The sequence below is a fragment of the Saccostrea echinata genome, unplaced genomic scaffold (genome assembly GCF_033153115.1).
Source record: "Saccostrea echinata isolate AGI-Se365-2 ecotype Australia unplaced genomic scaffold, CSIRO_AGI_Sech_v1 ptg000027l, whole genome shotgun sequence".
Lineage (NCBI taxonomy): Eukaryota > Metazoa > Mollusca > Bivalvia > Ostreida > Ostreidae > Saccostrea > Saccostrea echinata.
Genome location: NW_026889776.1, coordinates 11,491,890 through 11,510,264, shown reverse-complemented (window position 1 = coordinate 11,510,264; position 18,375 = coordinate 11,491,890). Strand labels below are relative to the sequence as shown.

At 33.1% G+C, this 18,375-nt stretch overlaps 1 pseudogene; it reads right to left on the bottom strand.

Annotated features, from left to right (window-relative positions):
• LOC133193220 (receptor-type tyrosine-protein phosphatase epsilon-like) overlaps positions 1-18,375 on the bottom strand; it is a 46,644-nt pseudogene that overhangs the window by 12,074 nt on the left and 16,195 nt on the right.

Genomic DNA, 18,375 nt, shown 5'->3' with positions numbered 1-18,375 from the left:
AATTGTTAGGCCATTAGATTCACACAGAACACACGGCAGGTATGACAGGTCGACAAGGAGATGGTTACTCCTTTATAGCATCTGATCTAATCCCACCCATTAAATACCCTATCAAAAATACTATAGTTAACTATAGTTAACTATAGTAAATCAAAGTTTCAAAGGTATCACTTTAGTAAATCAAAGTTTTCAAAGTTATCACTATATTGTCAAAGTTATCACTATAGTAGATCAAAGTTTTCATAGTGATCACTAAAGTAAATCAAAGTTTCATATTGTCAAAGATATCACTATAGTAAATCAAAGTTTCATATTGTCAAAGTTATCACTATAGTAATTCAAAGTTTTCATATTTATCACTATAGTTAATCAAAGTTTTCATAGTGAACACTGTAGTAAATCAGGGTTTTCATAGTGATCACTAAGGTAAACCAAAGTGTCAATTTTACACTATTTTTAATCAAGGTTTCAAAGTCAGCATTATGGTTTATAAAGGCTTTAAACATAAAGCGTCTAGAAATTGAAAGTTTAAAATTTATTCCTACAGCATATAATTTTCTGTGATGCATGTAGATGTTAATTAATTTCACAACATTGGTATTATCTACTTTTGCAGATTATCTCAATTTACAAAAGATATCTAGTAATGTCTTCTATTTCAAATAATTCCATGCTCTTTGCATGCAATTCATTTTTTGCATTCAATTTAATTTTAATTATATATTTTTTTGAAAAAAATGGTTTTGAAAGACTTCTACTGGATTATATCTCTAAAATGAATATTATTTTGCTCTTATTTCAATTGGCCTCTTTTATGTTAGTAAATAGCATAATTTAATGTTATTAAGTATGCATAAAGATATATAGAACTACCATATCAAAATACAATAATATACAGTATATTTGATTGCAAGTCTTAATAAATCAAAGTTTTCAAAGTGAACACTATAGTATTTCAAAGTTTTCAAAGTGTCAAAGTTATCACTATAGTAGCTCAAAGTTTTCATAGTGATCACTTCAGTATATCAAAGTTTTCATAGTGATCACTTTAGTAAATCAAAGTTTTCATAGTTATTACTTTAGTTAATCAAAGTGTCAAAGTTATCACTAGAGTTAACTATAGTTTTGCATAGTGTCAAATTTATCAATATAGTTAACTATATTAAACTATAGTTAACTATATCAAACTATAGTATTTTCTGTTAGGGTAGGTCTATATGTTTTCTCCGCTCATAAATTATCATGCTTCATTGGAATTTGACTATGATTATTGTTGCGTTATCTTCATATTTTATCTTTCCTTGTCAACATTCAAATGCGATACTATTGAAAAATTTACAATGGACTGTCTTGTTTATTCATATTAACCTTTCACCTTTCATATATAATAGAATTTTTGGATTTTATAGTGACCTTTTTTTAATTTCAGATTTCAAGTATGGTATATTTGAAAGAAAGACGTTTGAAAAATCCAGTGAAAGAAAGAATAAATTAAACGAATGCATATTAGCGGATTAAATAACACGGTTAATTTCATTTATCATAACTTTGCTAACAGATACAAAAAATGCAGTATTCTTTTCTGATCACAGTTAAGGTAAAGTTTGTCAGTAATATTTATTTGACTTCACTACATTTTTCATTTTGGTTCAGATATATATTTGGTGTTCTTTTTATGAGAACTTTATTTACATTTGCGATAAACAAGACAATATTAGCATATTCAATATAGAAATTAAGAGCGACAACAGGGAACTTTTCATTTAAAAAAAAAATAATTTCATATAATGCTTAGTGACTTGCTTGTGTACATTTTTTTTCTTGGAAAGAGCAATATATGATCAGTGATTCCTGGCCCCTTAAAATGAATATCTTAATTTTGCTGAATATATAGCTTTACTTTGCAAAGCTATACACGTGATTTTTATTCGTAATTTTTAATTTGATCATAATGCTATTATTTAGAAATATGACATTATAAAGTTAACTTTTTTCCCGCCATTTTAGCATATTTTTATAAAACTGCTTATTTTCAAGCAGTTTTTCTTCCAGAAAATATTAAAAGACTTGGTCAAACTTTAGATATATATGTATCTATCCAAAGATGATTACTGACAGAAAAATTTTGCATGTTCAAGGCTGCGCTCTATATTTCCCATATGAAAAACGACCAGAAAAGGCACATTTTTGTCTTATTTTGATCGGATTGCAAAAATAACATTTCTGACGTCATTTATAGCCTGTGAGTTCATTTGAATGTAAAAAATGTGTTGGAAATATCTCTAATATAATCTCTTCTACAAAATAAAAAAACAATTATACATGTCTGAATCACATTCCGAAATGTTGATTTGGGGGGGGGGGGGGCAAAATTGACAAATTGATTCTTATCATATATAGTCCTTTTCAGATAAAGCTTGCTTTAACAAGGATTTTAATGAATTTACAAAGCATGAGAAAGATTGTACTTCGTTTGCCTCTTGTACTGTATCAGAACTTTGCTTATAAATAATATATTAAACGCCCTTTTATTGCCCCTCTAGCCACAGTGTCAAAATATGCAGTTATATATTGACACCTAACTTTTTTTTCTAGATAAATGGTAAACAAGGGCTTCATAGGATTATCAGTTGCACAATTATTTACATCTTTTTTATCAAAGTAATATACTTTGACAATAATTATAACAAAAATAATTTTACAGGATCTTTAAGTGATGTTAAATTATTGAAGAGTTCACCGTCGATAATGAAAATCTGTATAACTTCCTTCTTTAGGTTAGTCAGTTAAGTCAAACCTACTTTATACTTTTTTGTAATCTGTGATGATGCAATGTATATGATATATGTATATGCGTAAATGTATAACTGTAACCCTTTGAGGTTATCACTGTACAACATAACCTTTTGTCTTGACACGATATAGTGATTTATCACTGTCATTCGCAATGTAATACTGGTGCAAGAATGTGTCGACTAGTTTTTTTTTTTAGGTCACCTGAGTCACTCAGGTGACCTATTGCTATCCGTTTTTGTCCGTCGTCGTGCGTCGTGCGATGTGCGTTAACATTTGAACATTTTTAGCTTCTTCTCTGAAACCGCTTAACCAATTTCAACCAAATTTGGCATATAGCATCTATGGGTAAAGGGGAACAAAAAATGTGAATTTCATGGTCCCTGACACCCTGGGGCCTGAGGGGTGGGGCTAAAACCACCAAAATTAATGCAATCTTTAAAAATCTTCTTCTTTACTCCTGGACATCAAGCAGTCAAACTGTTGGCATGATTGTAATAAGCACTGAGCCCTCTACCAAAATTGTGAATTTCATGGCCCCAGGGTCAGGGGTTCTGGTGTTAGGGTGGGGCATTATTGATTATATAGTGAAAATGCATTGATTCAATGAAAATCTTCTTATTTGGTACTGGAGATTATTTAAACAAACTAAATGCATGATTATGATAGGCAAGGATGCCTCTTCCAAAATTTTTAAAATACATGGCCTCAGTTTTTGCGGTTCTTGAGGAGGGGGGGGGGGGGCTCTATTGATTATATAGTGAAAATGCATTAATTCTATTAATTAATCATTAATTAATCCTGTCTGCTCCTTAGTGTTGAGCTGATAAATAAATTGCTTAGCTATGATTAAAATGGGAGCTTCGAACAGAATTTTTAAATCTTGTGGTCCTAGGGTCAGGGGTTCTGGCATAACGAGGAAGGGGGGGGGGGCTTTTGATAATATAGTGGAAAAGTGTTAATTCTTTGAAGTCCATTGTTATGATGATGAGGGTAACTCTTTCGAATTTGTAAATTTCTTGACCTTTGGTCTTGGGTTCTGGAGTTAGGGTAAGGCTTTTTTGAATCTGTAGTGAAAATGCATTGTACCTGTGAAATTCTTCTCTGCTTCTGGGCATATCGGAAGCAAACTGAGTAAAATATTAAATGATATAAGTAAGCATATTTCTACCAGATTTTTGAACATCTGGACCATTTGTCTAAGCATTCGGGTCCTGAGCAGGGCTCTCTTAATTTGTATTCTACTGAGAGAAGTTATTCCCCTTTTCCATTCACCTTTGATAATTAATCACTGTAAATAATGTATTTGAAAGGTTAATAGAATAAGATAATTATGCAAGAATGTTTATCGTATAATTCAAAAATGACTTTCTTAGTTTTAATAATCAGGTAGACCTGTAAGTAACTGATAAATAAAAATGAGACAAAAATAACTTATCTTATTAAAAGTTCTTCAAAGACCATAAGAGAGGTCAATGCTAGAGGTCTTAATATGGGTTTAAAAATAGTACAGAAGCACTAATAGTTTGTTAATAGTCTGCATGGTGATAGTGTTAAATGGGGGACAGATTAGAACTTAAGTTATGAGTTGATACTGAATACTAGACTAATTATTTTGTTGATCCTGATCTTCCTACTTCTCTTGCTTTAGGGCAAAAGCTTCATCTGTCAGTGTATTTAACTTCTAAATTGTTGTATTATACTCAGGTGACCGTTAAGGCCCTTGGGCCTCTTGTTTGTTTTTTGTTTTGTTTTTTTTTTAAGTTATCACAAAAACTTGGAGTATTGAAGTAAACAAAGTAGTCAGTTATTGGAACCTGATTTCAACCAAAATAAATTCATTAACAAACATGAAATTATTTCCGTGACCTTACCATACGTTTGTTGATATTGAATCGCCTTATTGTGTAATTAGCGTGACGTTTTTCTTCTAGATTCTTTACAAGAATATCACCAATCAGTTTGTCGTTAATTTCTGGCCAATATTGCGCACATTTAGTCTACAATAAAAAAAAAAAAAAAACAAGAAAAAAAAAATCAAACAGAAATATATAAATAAATTAAAAAAAAAAAAAAAAAAAAAAAAACTAGCGATACTGTGAGTGAACGAAAAAAAGAAAATACCCTGCCGCATTATTTTTATAAATGCCCACAAAAATTTGTAAATGTGAGCTTTAACTTGTCAAAAAAACTTTGTTTAAAAAGGCACATTTTCAAGTCATTAGTAATCTTTCAGTGAAATATGGACAGGCAATGTTCTTCCATATAAAGACCTGTTATGAATTTTAAACGTCTTTACACCAGTGACCTTGAACGTGCTTGAATGACCTTGAGTCAAGATCATCACACTTCAGGTCATAAACAATCTCTGTTCTAAGTAGGAACTTCCAATGATTCTTTATTACAAACTTAAAGCAAGGACAATAATTTTAAACTTTTCTGCAAATGACCTTGAACTTGTCGGAATGTCCTTATGTTAAGGTCCTGACAAACCAAAAGGACATAAATAATCTTTGTACCAATTATGAGCTTCCAATGATTCTCGATTACAAAGTTATAGCCCAAACAAGATTTTTTTTCTTTTTCTGTCAGTGACCTTGAACTTGCCGGAATACCACTGGGTGAAGGTCATGACTCGCCGTCGGATCATATGCAATATCTCTACCGAGTATGACCTTCCACTGATTCTCCTTTTAAAATTTATGGCCCGGACAAATGTTTTATACCTTTTTTGCCAGTGACCTTGAACGTGAAAGAATGACCTTAAGTTAAAGTCATAACACTCTCTTGGATCATAAGCAATCTTTGCACCAAGTATGAACTTCCAGTCGTTCTCAATAACAAGGTTATACATGTACCCAGACAAGAATTATTTATTTTTTCTGTCATTGACCTTGAACTTACTGGATTGACCTTCGTGAAGACAAACTATTGGATCATAAGCAATGTCTGTACCAAGTATAAGCTTCCAGTGATTCTTCAATACAAAGTCAAAGTTTTTGCCCGGAAAAGAAACACATTTTTTCTGTCAGTGACCTTGGCCTTGCCGGAATGATCTGGAGTCAAGGTCATAAAAAATGTTCAGACATATGCAATAATTGTACTAACTTTGGCCATCCATTGATTCTCCATTACAATGTTATGGCCCGGACAAAAGTTTTATACCTTTTTATGCCAGTGACCTTGGTCGCCAGCGTGGCGCAGTGGTTAGAGCGTCTGCTCTAGAATCGCAAAGCAAGGAGTTGATCCTTACATTGCATCCTACTGTGGGAGGTGGAGACCGGTCCTTCGGATGAGACCGTATAAACCGAGGTCCCTTGCCGCAGTAGGTGCTGGCACGAAAAAGATCCCTAACTGCTCCATGGCCGTAAGTGCCGAGTATAGGACAAATTTGCAGCTCTCCACCGGCAAGTGGTGGCGTGTCCATATGAGTGAAAAATTCTCGAGAGGGACGTTAAACAGCATACAAACAAACAAAAATGCCAGTGACCTTGATCTTGCCGGTTTGACGTTGACTTACAGTCAGGATCTGATGTAATCTTTGTAACAAGTATGAGCTTCCAATGATTATCCAAGACAAAGTTATAGCTTAAAAAAGAATTATATATTTTTTCTTCCAGTGAAATTGAACTTCATGGCTCAAGGTCAAGACACACCATTGAATCATAAAGCAATCTCTGTAATAAGTATGAACTTCCAGTATTCTCCATTACAGAATAAAAAAAAATAGCCCAGACAAAAGTGCTATACATTTTCTGTTAGTGACCCTGAACGTGCTGAAATGCCTTTGGGTCAAGGTCATAACACGTCATCTGATCATAAAGAATGCATGTACCAAGTGATATTGCAAAAGTTATGGCCCGGACAAAAACTTTATACCTCTTTTCCAATGACCTTGAACTTGCCGGAATGACCATGGGTCAAGATCATGACAGGCCGTCGGGAAAGAAGCAATTTTGTACCAAGTACGACCTTCCAGTGAATCTCTATTCAAATGTTTTGGACCGGACAAAAGTTTTATACCAAACGTTAGCTTCCAGTGTTTCTCTTTAACAAAGTTATAGTTCTGACAAAATTACACGGACAGACGGACAAGGTGATTCCTATATACCCCACCTAGACTTCGTTTGCGGGAGGTATAATTACTTGCTCAAATATATCTTGAAAAGACTAGTTATTTAACGGAAGTTACACGTTTGTCTCTTATTAACATAAACACAAATGTCCTTCCTTAAAACGACATGAGATCTTAACTGAAATGTATTTTTTGAAGTAATTCATCAAACGTCACTAGAAAATTAGGAACAGTTTGATGTATTTGAAATTTTTATGAAGAATGGTTTCATTATGTATTTCAGAGATGAACAGTAATTTGTAACAAACCTTTTCTCCTTCTTTTAAGTTTGTCAAACAAACTATGACTGAGACATTCTCCTGCCAAATCATTTTCCAGAAATCAGGAATTGTCTTTGGTTTGGGACCTTAAAACAGATTGACAATTCATCTGTAACTCATAGATGTTAGAGTTCCTAGTTGTATCAATATACGTGTATCTACAACTAAGATAATATCACCTTACTTAACTTTTTATTTAAGAAAAAAAAAGGATTTGTTTTTTTGTGCCACTGACATTTCTTAAGATTTTTATTTTCTTATCAAATATTGATTTCATATTCGAAGAACTTTTGATTTTGAATCAGTAATATAGATCTTTCATTTATATTTAGGAGTTTATTTCATTGTTTAAGGACATACGCAACGTACCTTACATACGGATAATTTTTCAAGATATTCTTAATTTAAGATTATAGCGTCATCAGATGTTCGTAGACAAAAAATCAGCATGCATTACCAGGGGTTTTGAAAAGATATTAATTAATGAAAATTCTTGTATAATTCAAAGAGAAATATACAAAAATTTCAAAACATATTTCTAGATGTTTTGTTTATCCAAACTTGTTTTAGAGGAAATGTACAACAGAATATACAGACATTAAAATGTAGCACACAGTTCCTTTAAGCATTGAAACTCTTCAACTCCAGGGAAAAAGACAATAAAGTTCAAACTACGTTGCGTGTGTTCTTAATCCAGAGTTTTATTTGTTCAATCGTAAAGACATAGAACGAAATAGAATAAAATTGAAAACATATTGTAACGTGCAAGGGAGACCACTACTTGTGAACCCCCGCGGGCTCGTACCCGTGATAGAAACGGATATCCCTGAGATGCTGCAAATATGTACAATGCGCAGTCTTAATCACAGGATACTGCGTATCTATATGACTTTTACTGGTAGCGTACAAGTGACACTGGCAGGGAAGACAACACACCAGCGCACTTCCACAAGGGACAAGCAGGGATGACCGCACACCTGCCCTTGCGTAGTGACAAGCAGCTTGACACTAAGGAAACGGTTCCAGACTAGAGACACTGGCAAGGATGTCCGCACACCAATGCTCTACCACAAGATACAGGCAGGGGAGTCCGCAAACCTTATCTTGCGCAGTAACAAGCAGGGATATCCTCACACTTGCTGCTTAGAGATGCCAAGTCCAGAGCAGGGATGACCACACACTTTGACAAGTAATAGGCAGGGATGACCGCACATTTACTACTCAATACTATACAATATAAGCAGGGATAACCTCACATTTACATGTACTAAATCGGGTTTATCGAGTATTACCTATAGAACCTCTCCCCTTACAATTGCCAGTAAAAATCCTATATATCGCAAGTACCATAAATAATACATAGTGATTATTTATTTACAAACCAACAAAATTACTAAATAAGCTTACATTTAACAAATCTTTATCGAATCAAGTAAAGAAACATACAATGATTATAATTGATAACTTTAATTCGAATTCAGTATTAACGTAAATTAATTAAAGCTAATATAATAAGTAATTAAAAATTAACAAGGGCGATAACTCTTGCAATAATAAAAATGAAAAATACAGCTTTCCGCTTCAATATGGAATTCTTCCTTTCGAATGTTTTTATCTTTGGCGTTTACCACTTTGTCGATTCTCTTTCGCCGACTAACAACGTCAAAACATGGCAGCTAAAACTAGTGCGAAATATATTTTTTGACCCAGGTATTATCAGTACTGTTTTTATATTCAAGTGAAGCAGAATTTATTCAGAAACTCCTTCATGAAATGACTCTTGCTGTGGTCTCAAATTCGGCATTTAAATATATCGACGACGTTTTACATGTTAACAATATTCAGTTGCATTCATTATATTTCATTTTACTCGATATTAATGACAGCACAGAGTCTAAAAATAAGTTTATGATACAGTAACGTTACTTGTGACTTGATACAATACAGGATAGGACACACGCACGATGTTAGATTCAAGCTGAATTCGATAGGATAAACGTCTTAACGATAGACGCAAAAACTGGGGAAAAACAACTATGTACCTTTAATGGCGAAACGCGTTTACCAAATATGGAGGAAAGAAGAAAACTTAAATAAAAACAAGGCGTGTTTGTAAAACACTGATATCCCCGTAGGGCAGCTTGTAGCAAAGGTTAAACTTTCTCAAATGCAAGTCAACCTTCAGACCAAGAGAACAAAAATCTTGGTACCCTAAATAGGGTCTTATCTTCAGGAATATACCTGTGAAATATGAAAGCCCTTGCACCATTTAATGAAAAGTTATGGAGAAGGTTAACTTTTTCCAAAAGTAAGTTAAATAAAGGTAAAGGTCCAAGGGTCAAACCTAATGGTACCAAGAGAAAGGCATTGTCATAAGGAAGTTAATACATATGTGAAAATTTGAAAGCCCTATACTAGGATCAATCATTGAAAAGTTATGACCAATGTTAAAGTTTTTCAAAAGTAGGTCAAACTCTAAGGTCAATGTCAAAGAGTCAAACTGTTTGGTATTCCAAAGGAAGGTTTTGTAACAAGGAATACATATGTGAAGTATTTAAGCCCAAGCACCAACTGTTCAAAAGTTGTGAGCAAAGATAAAGTTTTTTAAAAGTAGGTCAAACTCCAAGGTCAAGATCAAAGGATCAAAGTTGTTGGTATCCAAAGGAGGATCTCGTCACAGAAGTATGAAAGCCATAGCACAAACTGTTCACAAGTTATGGCAAAGATTAAACTTTGGTAAAATTTTGTAAAACTGGGTCAAACTTCATTGTCAAAAGGTCAGATATGATGGTACCCAAGTTAAGGTCTCGTCACATGAAATATATTTGTGAAATATGAAAGCCAGAGCTCCAACCAATCAAAAGTTATGGGCAAGGTTAAAGTTATTTTGCGGACAGACAAACAGACTTTATGCCCCCGAATCTTCGATTATGGGACATAAAAAAATTATAGACGGACGAACAGATAAACAATTAGTGGGCTTTTGCGAGAAGTTCTGACTTTTACTTTGACATTTAAACTTGTGCTATAAACAGAGGCACGGAATTGAAAAAAAGTTAAGAATACATTAATAGCGGTTACAGTCATAGTGTTAGGGGCGCTCAAATGATTTATCGGTATACAATTAACACTAGAGATGATGGGAGGCATAATAACATAGCTCAAAATACCCTATTCTTGAAGGGAAGTACCTCCTTTCAATCTAAAATTTGTCCGCCACGTGGCGCAGTGGTTAGAGCGTCTGCTCTAGAATCGCGGAGTAAGGAGCTGATCCTTTCGTCGCGGGTTCGAATCCACTGCGGGACGTGGAGACCGGTTCTTCGGATGAGACCGTATATACCGAGTTCCCATGTTGCAGTATGTGTTGGCACGAAAAAGATCCCTCACTGCTCAATGATCCTGAATGCCGAATATAGGTATAAATTTACAGCCCTCCACTGACAAGTTGTGGTGTCTCCATATGAGTAAGGGACGTTACAAAAAAAAAGAACAATCTAAAATTCAAAAGGAGTCAAATAAAGAAGGAAATTCATTCCGGAAGGAAAACTTGGCATGAATTGGTAAAAGTTGGACGGGTGGGGTCGAGGATACGGTGAATGTTGCTCCCTTCCTAGACAATGTAAAATTTGCTTATGTTTGACCTACAATTATCTTCTATCTTTCCAGTCAAAATATTCATATCACAAAAGAGCTTTCGTCGTTGACTGTAAAACTCAGCGCTTCTTTCCAGAGTCCACATGTAGTACTTGCAGGACAACGGGTTCTAAGAAAAGTTCAATTTAGCTCAAATCTCAAGTTGCAAATTCAAATTACGTGGCTGACATTTATGAAAGGTCTTGTTACATGTTATAAACAAAATCCTTTAAACTTTAAGTCAAAAAATTACTTCAATGTCAGGCGATAGTTATATTCCTATTCTACAAAAAATGTCAAAAAACTGCAATGTACATGGCTGCTTAATCTGAAAATCATGTCCCCTGTACTATCTGAAGAAGTATGACAGGAAACCGATTAACAAAAAAAAGTAAACTTTCGAGTGTTGGGGGTAAGAAGATTAATGATCGTTAACGTTTTAAAAAGATATATTGGCCTCTTCGTGCATTCAGAGCAACACAAAAAATCAACACCTTTAATGATATGACATTAAGATCAAGGGCGCTACATGGGAGCAGAAATCATTATTGCACTCAAGCATTTTCTAAAAATTGTTTATGGCAGTTTTTTGGCAAATTATTAAGAAATTTCAGTTTTAAAAAGGGCAAAATACATTTCAGATGAACTAAGCAAAATATTTTACACTCCAGGTCAGCCCACGGACATCTAGTATTATCCCAAACTATGACCATAAAGCTTTCTTTCTTAAATTAAGGGAAAAACTTTCCTATATAATTAGGAAAAACCCCCACTAATTATTAATAGATAATTATTGAAAATGCTCAATTTAGTGAGAATAATCGCATACCTTGTGTTGCAATGTAGGATACTTTCCCAACTGCATCCTAATGCAAATAAAAATTTTCACATCACTGATATATACATGAATATTAGCGATATCGTCCATGATTTTTATATTATAATACTGTATTGTAAAGGATTTACAATATACATTTATCGATTAATATTTTTATTGGTATGTACACCATTGCTTGTTTCATCGATAGAAAAACTACTGCTCAAGAAATTTATAGAGATAGCTTGCTTACTGGCGTTCACGTATGTATATCGATAAATGGCCGTGGTTTTCAGAAGAAATAAAGTAGATGGTATTCAGAAAATGTAAATATGTCCTCATCAGAAGCTGTTCTGCAAGATGTATCAATAATCACACAGTTACTTACTTCAATATAGTTAGCATTGATATAATTTCCTTCGTTTGGTTTTGAAGTTTTCAATACAACTCGAGAGTGGTCATCTAAGAAATAATTAAAATATTAATATATATTTGTGTTACAAAGTGCCAGTATCAATAAATGTTAGGTATATTAATAAATCATAGACATACTTACATGGAAATGTGGTTGTGTATCTATTCTTCACTTTGTTTTCCGTTTTTTTGCCTTCTTCGCAAGGGTGAAATTCGCCTTTTGGGATATCCTACGTCCAAAAAAATATTTTATTAATAATCATAAATACTGTTTGATACTAAAGAGTTCACCAATGTAAAGGCTAGAACATTGAAAATGGTGAGTAAAAACTTTCACAAAAGAAAATGTAACATACACGATATTCCTGCTTAAAGCCTAGATTTTCAGCTGCTGACATTTTGGATATAATGGACTGTAAATTCGCCACAAATATTGTCTTATTAGTTGGTCTTCCTCTTTTAGCTGGTTCGTGAATATCGTTCGGGATCCTTCCGACATCAGGAAAATCATTTGTCTGCATAATGCTTAAATCCTCACTTACTTGTCTTTCTTTCAAATACAGATTAAAATAACTGATGTATATGCATGTAATTTAAATATTTCACACCATTTGATTAAACACCCGAGCATATTTTAATTATACATTTTGTATGAAGAATATTGAAAATAGAATTGATCAGGTGAGAAGAGGTATCAGTAAAACTAATAAGATTAATTAATGAACACTGCCTTCATAATGACGTGTAGGCTAAATAATGCCAGAGATGTTTACTTTCTCTTGGTGGTAATTTATTCTTTAATTCCATCATAGGCTTTCTTTCCGACGAGGTAGGTTTTGCATTCTTATACCTTTTGCTTCTTAATCTACAGGAATCATAAAAGAAGAAAAAAAGCACGAAAATATATCAAACAGTTCTTTACTTAAGGCAAAAAAAAAAAATCAAATTTAGGATTATTCAGAAATTGTTGATATGAAAATCAAATGCAAACACCACTTTTTTTTACATTAATTGTACTGCAGGAAATAAAGTAACAAGTACCTCATGGCTAAAACAATCAATATAAAGAGGATGGTAACAACAGAACCCCTCCAACTGTAAGTGCTTTTACAGAAGTACTTTCGATACTCAGAAGAGAAGTCTCTTCACCTAAAAAAGACAAATATGTATAAATGAATAATCATTAAGGACCGAGAGAAATGTATGGAACGCATTTTAAAATTAAATTCTGAGATTCTGTTCAATTGTAATTCGAATTTCAATGTCAATTATAAATATCGTATTGCTTTTTTTAAAACGTAAGAATATTAAATAAAATATACGAAGAAGAAAATGGAAAAGAAATACACCCACTTTGATCACATATTGGATCTTTGCATCCTGCAAAACAACTGCCGTTGAATCTATCACAAGTGTTATTGACACAATTTTGTCTGCAGGTGTGAGCACAATTTTCGCCATATTTGTTAGGATGACAGCCTAAAAGAATTAGGCATTTTTTAAAAATTATTTTACATACATACAATAAAAAATGAAAATACATTTACATGTTAAAGATTCTTCATATGTAAATATAAATATTTATTCACTTTCGTTGCAATACGGAGAACCCATCCATCCGGAACTGCACGCACAAGAACCATCAGTATGTCTACATGTACTCGTGCACTTTGAAGAACAGACACTGGAGCAATTTTTACCGTAGTGGTTGACTGTGCATGCTAAAACGTGGTAAAAATTTAAGACTATAACTTATATTGATTCAATTTTTTATTATATTTCTTTTACAAATAATTAAACGTAAACATATAATTTCTTAATAAGTTGATTATAAGAAGCTACAAATATTACGTGTGGTACAATTTTGTCCAGTATAACCGTCTTCACATCCACGAAAACAAATCCCGTCCACGTGATTACAACTCCCATTCTCAGCACAGTGTCCGCTACAACGCACTTTGCATTCTTTTCCAAACCACCCAAATGTACATTCTGTAAAATTGAGCATATTTTCGTAAATACTACAACAAGCAGGTATTCCAACTACAAAGTACTTTATAATTTGCTTTTTTTTTTTCTTCAAACTACCCAGTTGTTCACTCTTTTCAATGAAAACAAACAAGAATTCATATAAATTAAATGTCTGTAGTTATTAAAACCTACTGTTTTTACATAAATTCCCAATGTATCCATCACTACATCCCAAGTCACAATGCCCAGTTTCTTTGTTACATGGTTCACTTAAACAATGTCCACTGCAGTAGAAAGTACAATTGATACCATAACGCCCATTATCACAAGCTGTAATTAGATAAATATATTTATTACATTTTCAACAGTGAAATACTGTGATTTAATTTATTGAATAAAAGTGATATCCTTTTAGTGTGAAAGGATACCAGAGTGATATTATATTCTCTCACAGTGTGAAAGGAAATAATAACTTCTGGCCTGTCATAAGTTATAGTAATTAAACAATCTTGATAGAGACTAAAACTGCTAATTTCTTGCCAATATATTGCTAAAATCTCTTTACGATGTTTTCATTCTCACAAATTGCTAAACTATGACGTCTCAACCGCTCAACTATGACGTCACAGCGAATGACACTGTGTTAAGAAAAGGCAGACACCAAGGGAAATAAAAAAAAATGTAATAAATAGAAAATTCAATGTTTTTTTTTTTTAGTTGGATATGCTCCGCATTCGTGAAAATAAAAAAAAAATCCTGTCCCACTCGTGAAATAAATTCCATATCCAACTACAAAACATTGAATATCCTCTATGTACTTTTGGTCAATAATTGTGAATTAATTTTTACATAATTTATTATTTAGAAAAACATTTTTAAAATCTTCTTTTTTCATATTATATTCCTTACATTAGTCTCACTCTGAATATCAGTAAGACCCCTAAAAAATCTTTTCTCAAAAAATTTCAACATATATGTTGAATGAATGGGAAAATTTAGGAAAAGAAAAAAGAAAAAAAAAAATCTTAATTCCTGAAGGTCGAAAAAGTTTTGAGTTGGGTCTTTTTTAGCCAGTCGGTCGGGAGAGAGCAACCAAACTTTTTGTTTTAAAGATTGCCTGAGGATAATATTTTTGCCTTATATATTTTTTTCTATTAATGAGTAATATTTTTAGTAATATAAAAATGCAAGTAAAAAAGGTTTCACGTATGCATAAATTTCATTCAAATCCAATTGGTATAAATGCACTTGTCACTTCAAAAGACATATCTTTATCTAAATATTGTAGTCTTAATTACTTTTATTGCACCCAGTCCCAATCCATCCCGAAACACAGCCTTTGACACATTCACCCGTCACATGATCACATGGAGTTCCATCTTTACAATGTCCTGAACATCGAAATTTACAGTCCTGACCGTATGATCCTTTAGGGCAAGCTATTTTGAAAAGAAGTTAGTTTTTTAAAACCATTTAGGGGGTTACACATATCCGAAATAGGCTTATTTATAAATTGAAAATAAACCTCACGTGTTTGACAGCTTTCTCCCTTCCATCCCGGCTTGCATTTCATGCATGTTCCATGGACGATATCACATTCACTTTCAAAACAATTAATGGGACAATTCATATCACAATTTATCCCATACTTTCCTCTAGAGCACCCTGTTGAAGAAATGTTTTGGTAATTAGAAACAGGAAAATAGGAGGAATTTTAAATGACTTCTCTAAGCTTACCTTCCACTACGACCTCACACAACTGAATGAAAGAAATAGATTGATATTCTTCTGGATACGTTACTCCACTCAGTCTTTCATTGTAGTAGATGACATATCGACCATATCCAATACAGTTTGTTGTGAAATTCAATGGAGGTAGCCCCTGTACGTCTTTGTAGCACAGGTATCCGTCTTCTTTTTTAGTAGAGTATGAGAGATACAGAGAAAATCCAGCAAACCTACCCCTTTGCCTCAGAACTAAAGGAAAGATAAAAAATTGCAAGAGGAAATTAACATTTTATGAAGACAAAAATATCTGCTTACTTCATTTTCAAGATAATGAATAAATGCAGTCTTAATTGTTAAGTAAACGTTGTTTGAACACAGTTTAGAATTTTGCTTAATTTTTTTTTTTTTAAATTAACAATTTATTGCAGTTTTCAAAATTTATGCACAATATTAAAGATACACGCTACCCCCCTCTATTTTTTAAGGGGGGGGGTGTAAATATGAAAGTTAAAGATGTGTTTGATAAACACAAGTACCCCGAGAGTGTGGTTATTTCTTATGAAACACATGAATGCATGGACGAACCTTATTGTAAGAATGTGCAGGAATATTTTCCCAACCCCCGCACACTTTCGAAAAATTCCTTGATCCTCGTATGCAACCGCACTGAACAGTGACATACATTACTACCAGTTTCCTGTGATTTATTACAGGGATGATTAACATCATATAAATTAACCAATAATCATTATAGTTATAAATTTATCGTGAATTGACTACCCATCTAATGATACACGAAAATATTTATCTTCTTTGGTACAATCCCCGGTCTTTAAAATTTATTTACCATTCTCAAAAATGGCCAAGGAGTTACATTTGATTTACAGCATTTCAACATAAAAGTCACCCAAAACAGAGAGATAAATATCGATTTTAATCAGAAAAATGTAAATTTAACTGCCTTTTTGAAATAAGCACACGTGTAGTCTCAATAATGTGTTTTCTGTTTCTTGAATATTGATTCCGGTCTAAATTTTAATTTATTTTTTGATTTATAAGCGAGTTAAAGGTTTGATGAAAGATATATATATGTATAAGTTTGCAAAAAAGGACTCGAAGTTCTGTCGTTCGAAATTTATTTTGTAGATTAAAGTTAATGACATGCATATTATATAGGATGAAGGGTGGTAAAAAAAATCATTTATATGCCCTCGATCTTCGTTTTTGGGGCAAAGTAAAATCATTTTATATGTACATGTAACTAAGGAATATAAAAGTTCATTCAAGCCCATCCCTCCCTTATGCACCCATGTGGTCATACACTGGATCATAGTAAATGACCTTTTATATGACCTTTACTTTCATCTTGATCATAGTCATGTCACTCATAGCTTATCATTGAATTCATTCAATCAAGGTTTTCAAAGTTATTGATTGGTTCCTTTTTTTTATCAATGCGGGTATGTTATAGGAGCATACAAATCATTTTTCGGAAAAATTTAGACTTTTTAAAGAAAATTAAGTTTGATAATTTATCCAAGTCGCCGATAAAACGTAAACTATTATTAACTATTGCATAAGGACAACAGAGTGTCTGAGGCGAAGAAGTGCACTACCTCGACGTCATCACGTGACTGCTATTAATAGCAAAATATTTCTTAATAAAATAGTTAACAGAACAACACTACCCCAGGGTTTAATAATTTGTTTGAGTAAATAATATATAGTTGAAAAACATCTCTTATGCCTAAAAAATGCTGCTAGAATCCCACTGTCCGGTCGGGAAAATAATTATTCCACATATTCGCACGAAACCTTACCCGATGTTTTGCATTATATATATGTAACCATAGATATTTCTTCAAACCATGTTTACCTCACTATTCTAGCAGCACTTTCCAAGTATAATAGAACGCAAGCTTTCGATATCTACAATTTTATGTTTTGAAGTATCCAGCTTAGTGTTGTTCTTCTGCATTATTATATTGTTGCCACGAATGACAGAGGAAAGGCCGACCGGGATACATTAATAGCTGACAGTCTTCAATAGAAGATTAAATCGATGAAAATAGATTAGCATACCTGTTAAACAAACTTTAACTTCACATGAATTACACACAATATTCACGGTATTTGCTTGTAAATCACCTTTTACGTATCTTTTTGCATGCCGTCTAAGCCAAGTTCTCGTTACACAACATGATCAATTCTCATGTTACTTGTTGAACAGTTATGGCGTCATCCGTCGGAGATTTTAATTCAAGTGACAGATACAGCATTACAAAATAAAAACATTTTATTTTTGTTAATATTTGCTAGCTTCTATTCATATTTAGGAGTTATATTATATCTCCTAATAACAATATTAAGAAATCTTGTGTTCTAAAATTGACGTCTTCTCGCCTACTATTATTGTATCACTGATTTAGTCAAGTCAGGTTATCTTAGTGCTTCCTTAACACACCTGCGAATTTTTACCACTGGAACCCTAAAGAACACTCACTGCCGAATAGCCGTATGTGTCCGGTAAAGGTGTGAAAGGTGAAGGGAGCTGACAGTGATTAATCTCATAAATCCAACGAAGAGAACGAATCGCGAACAGAGCAAAAACACGAACCTCTAGA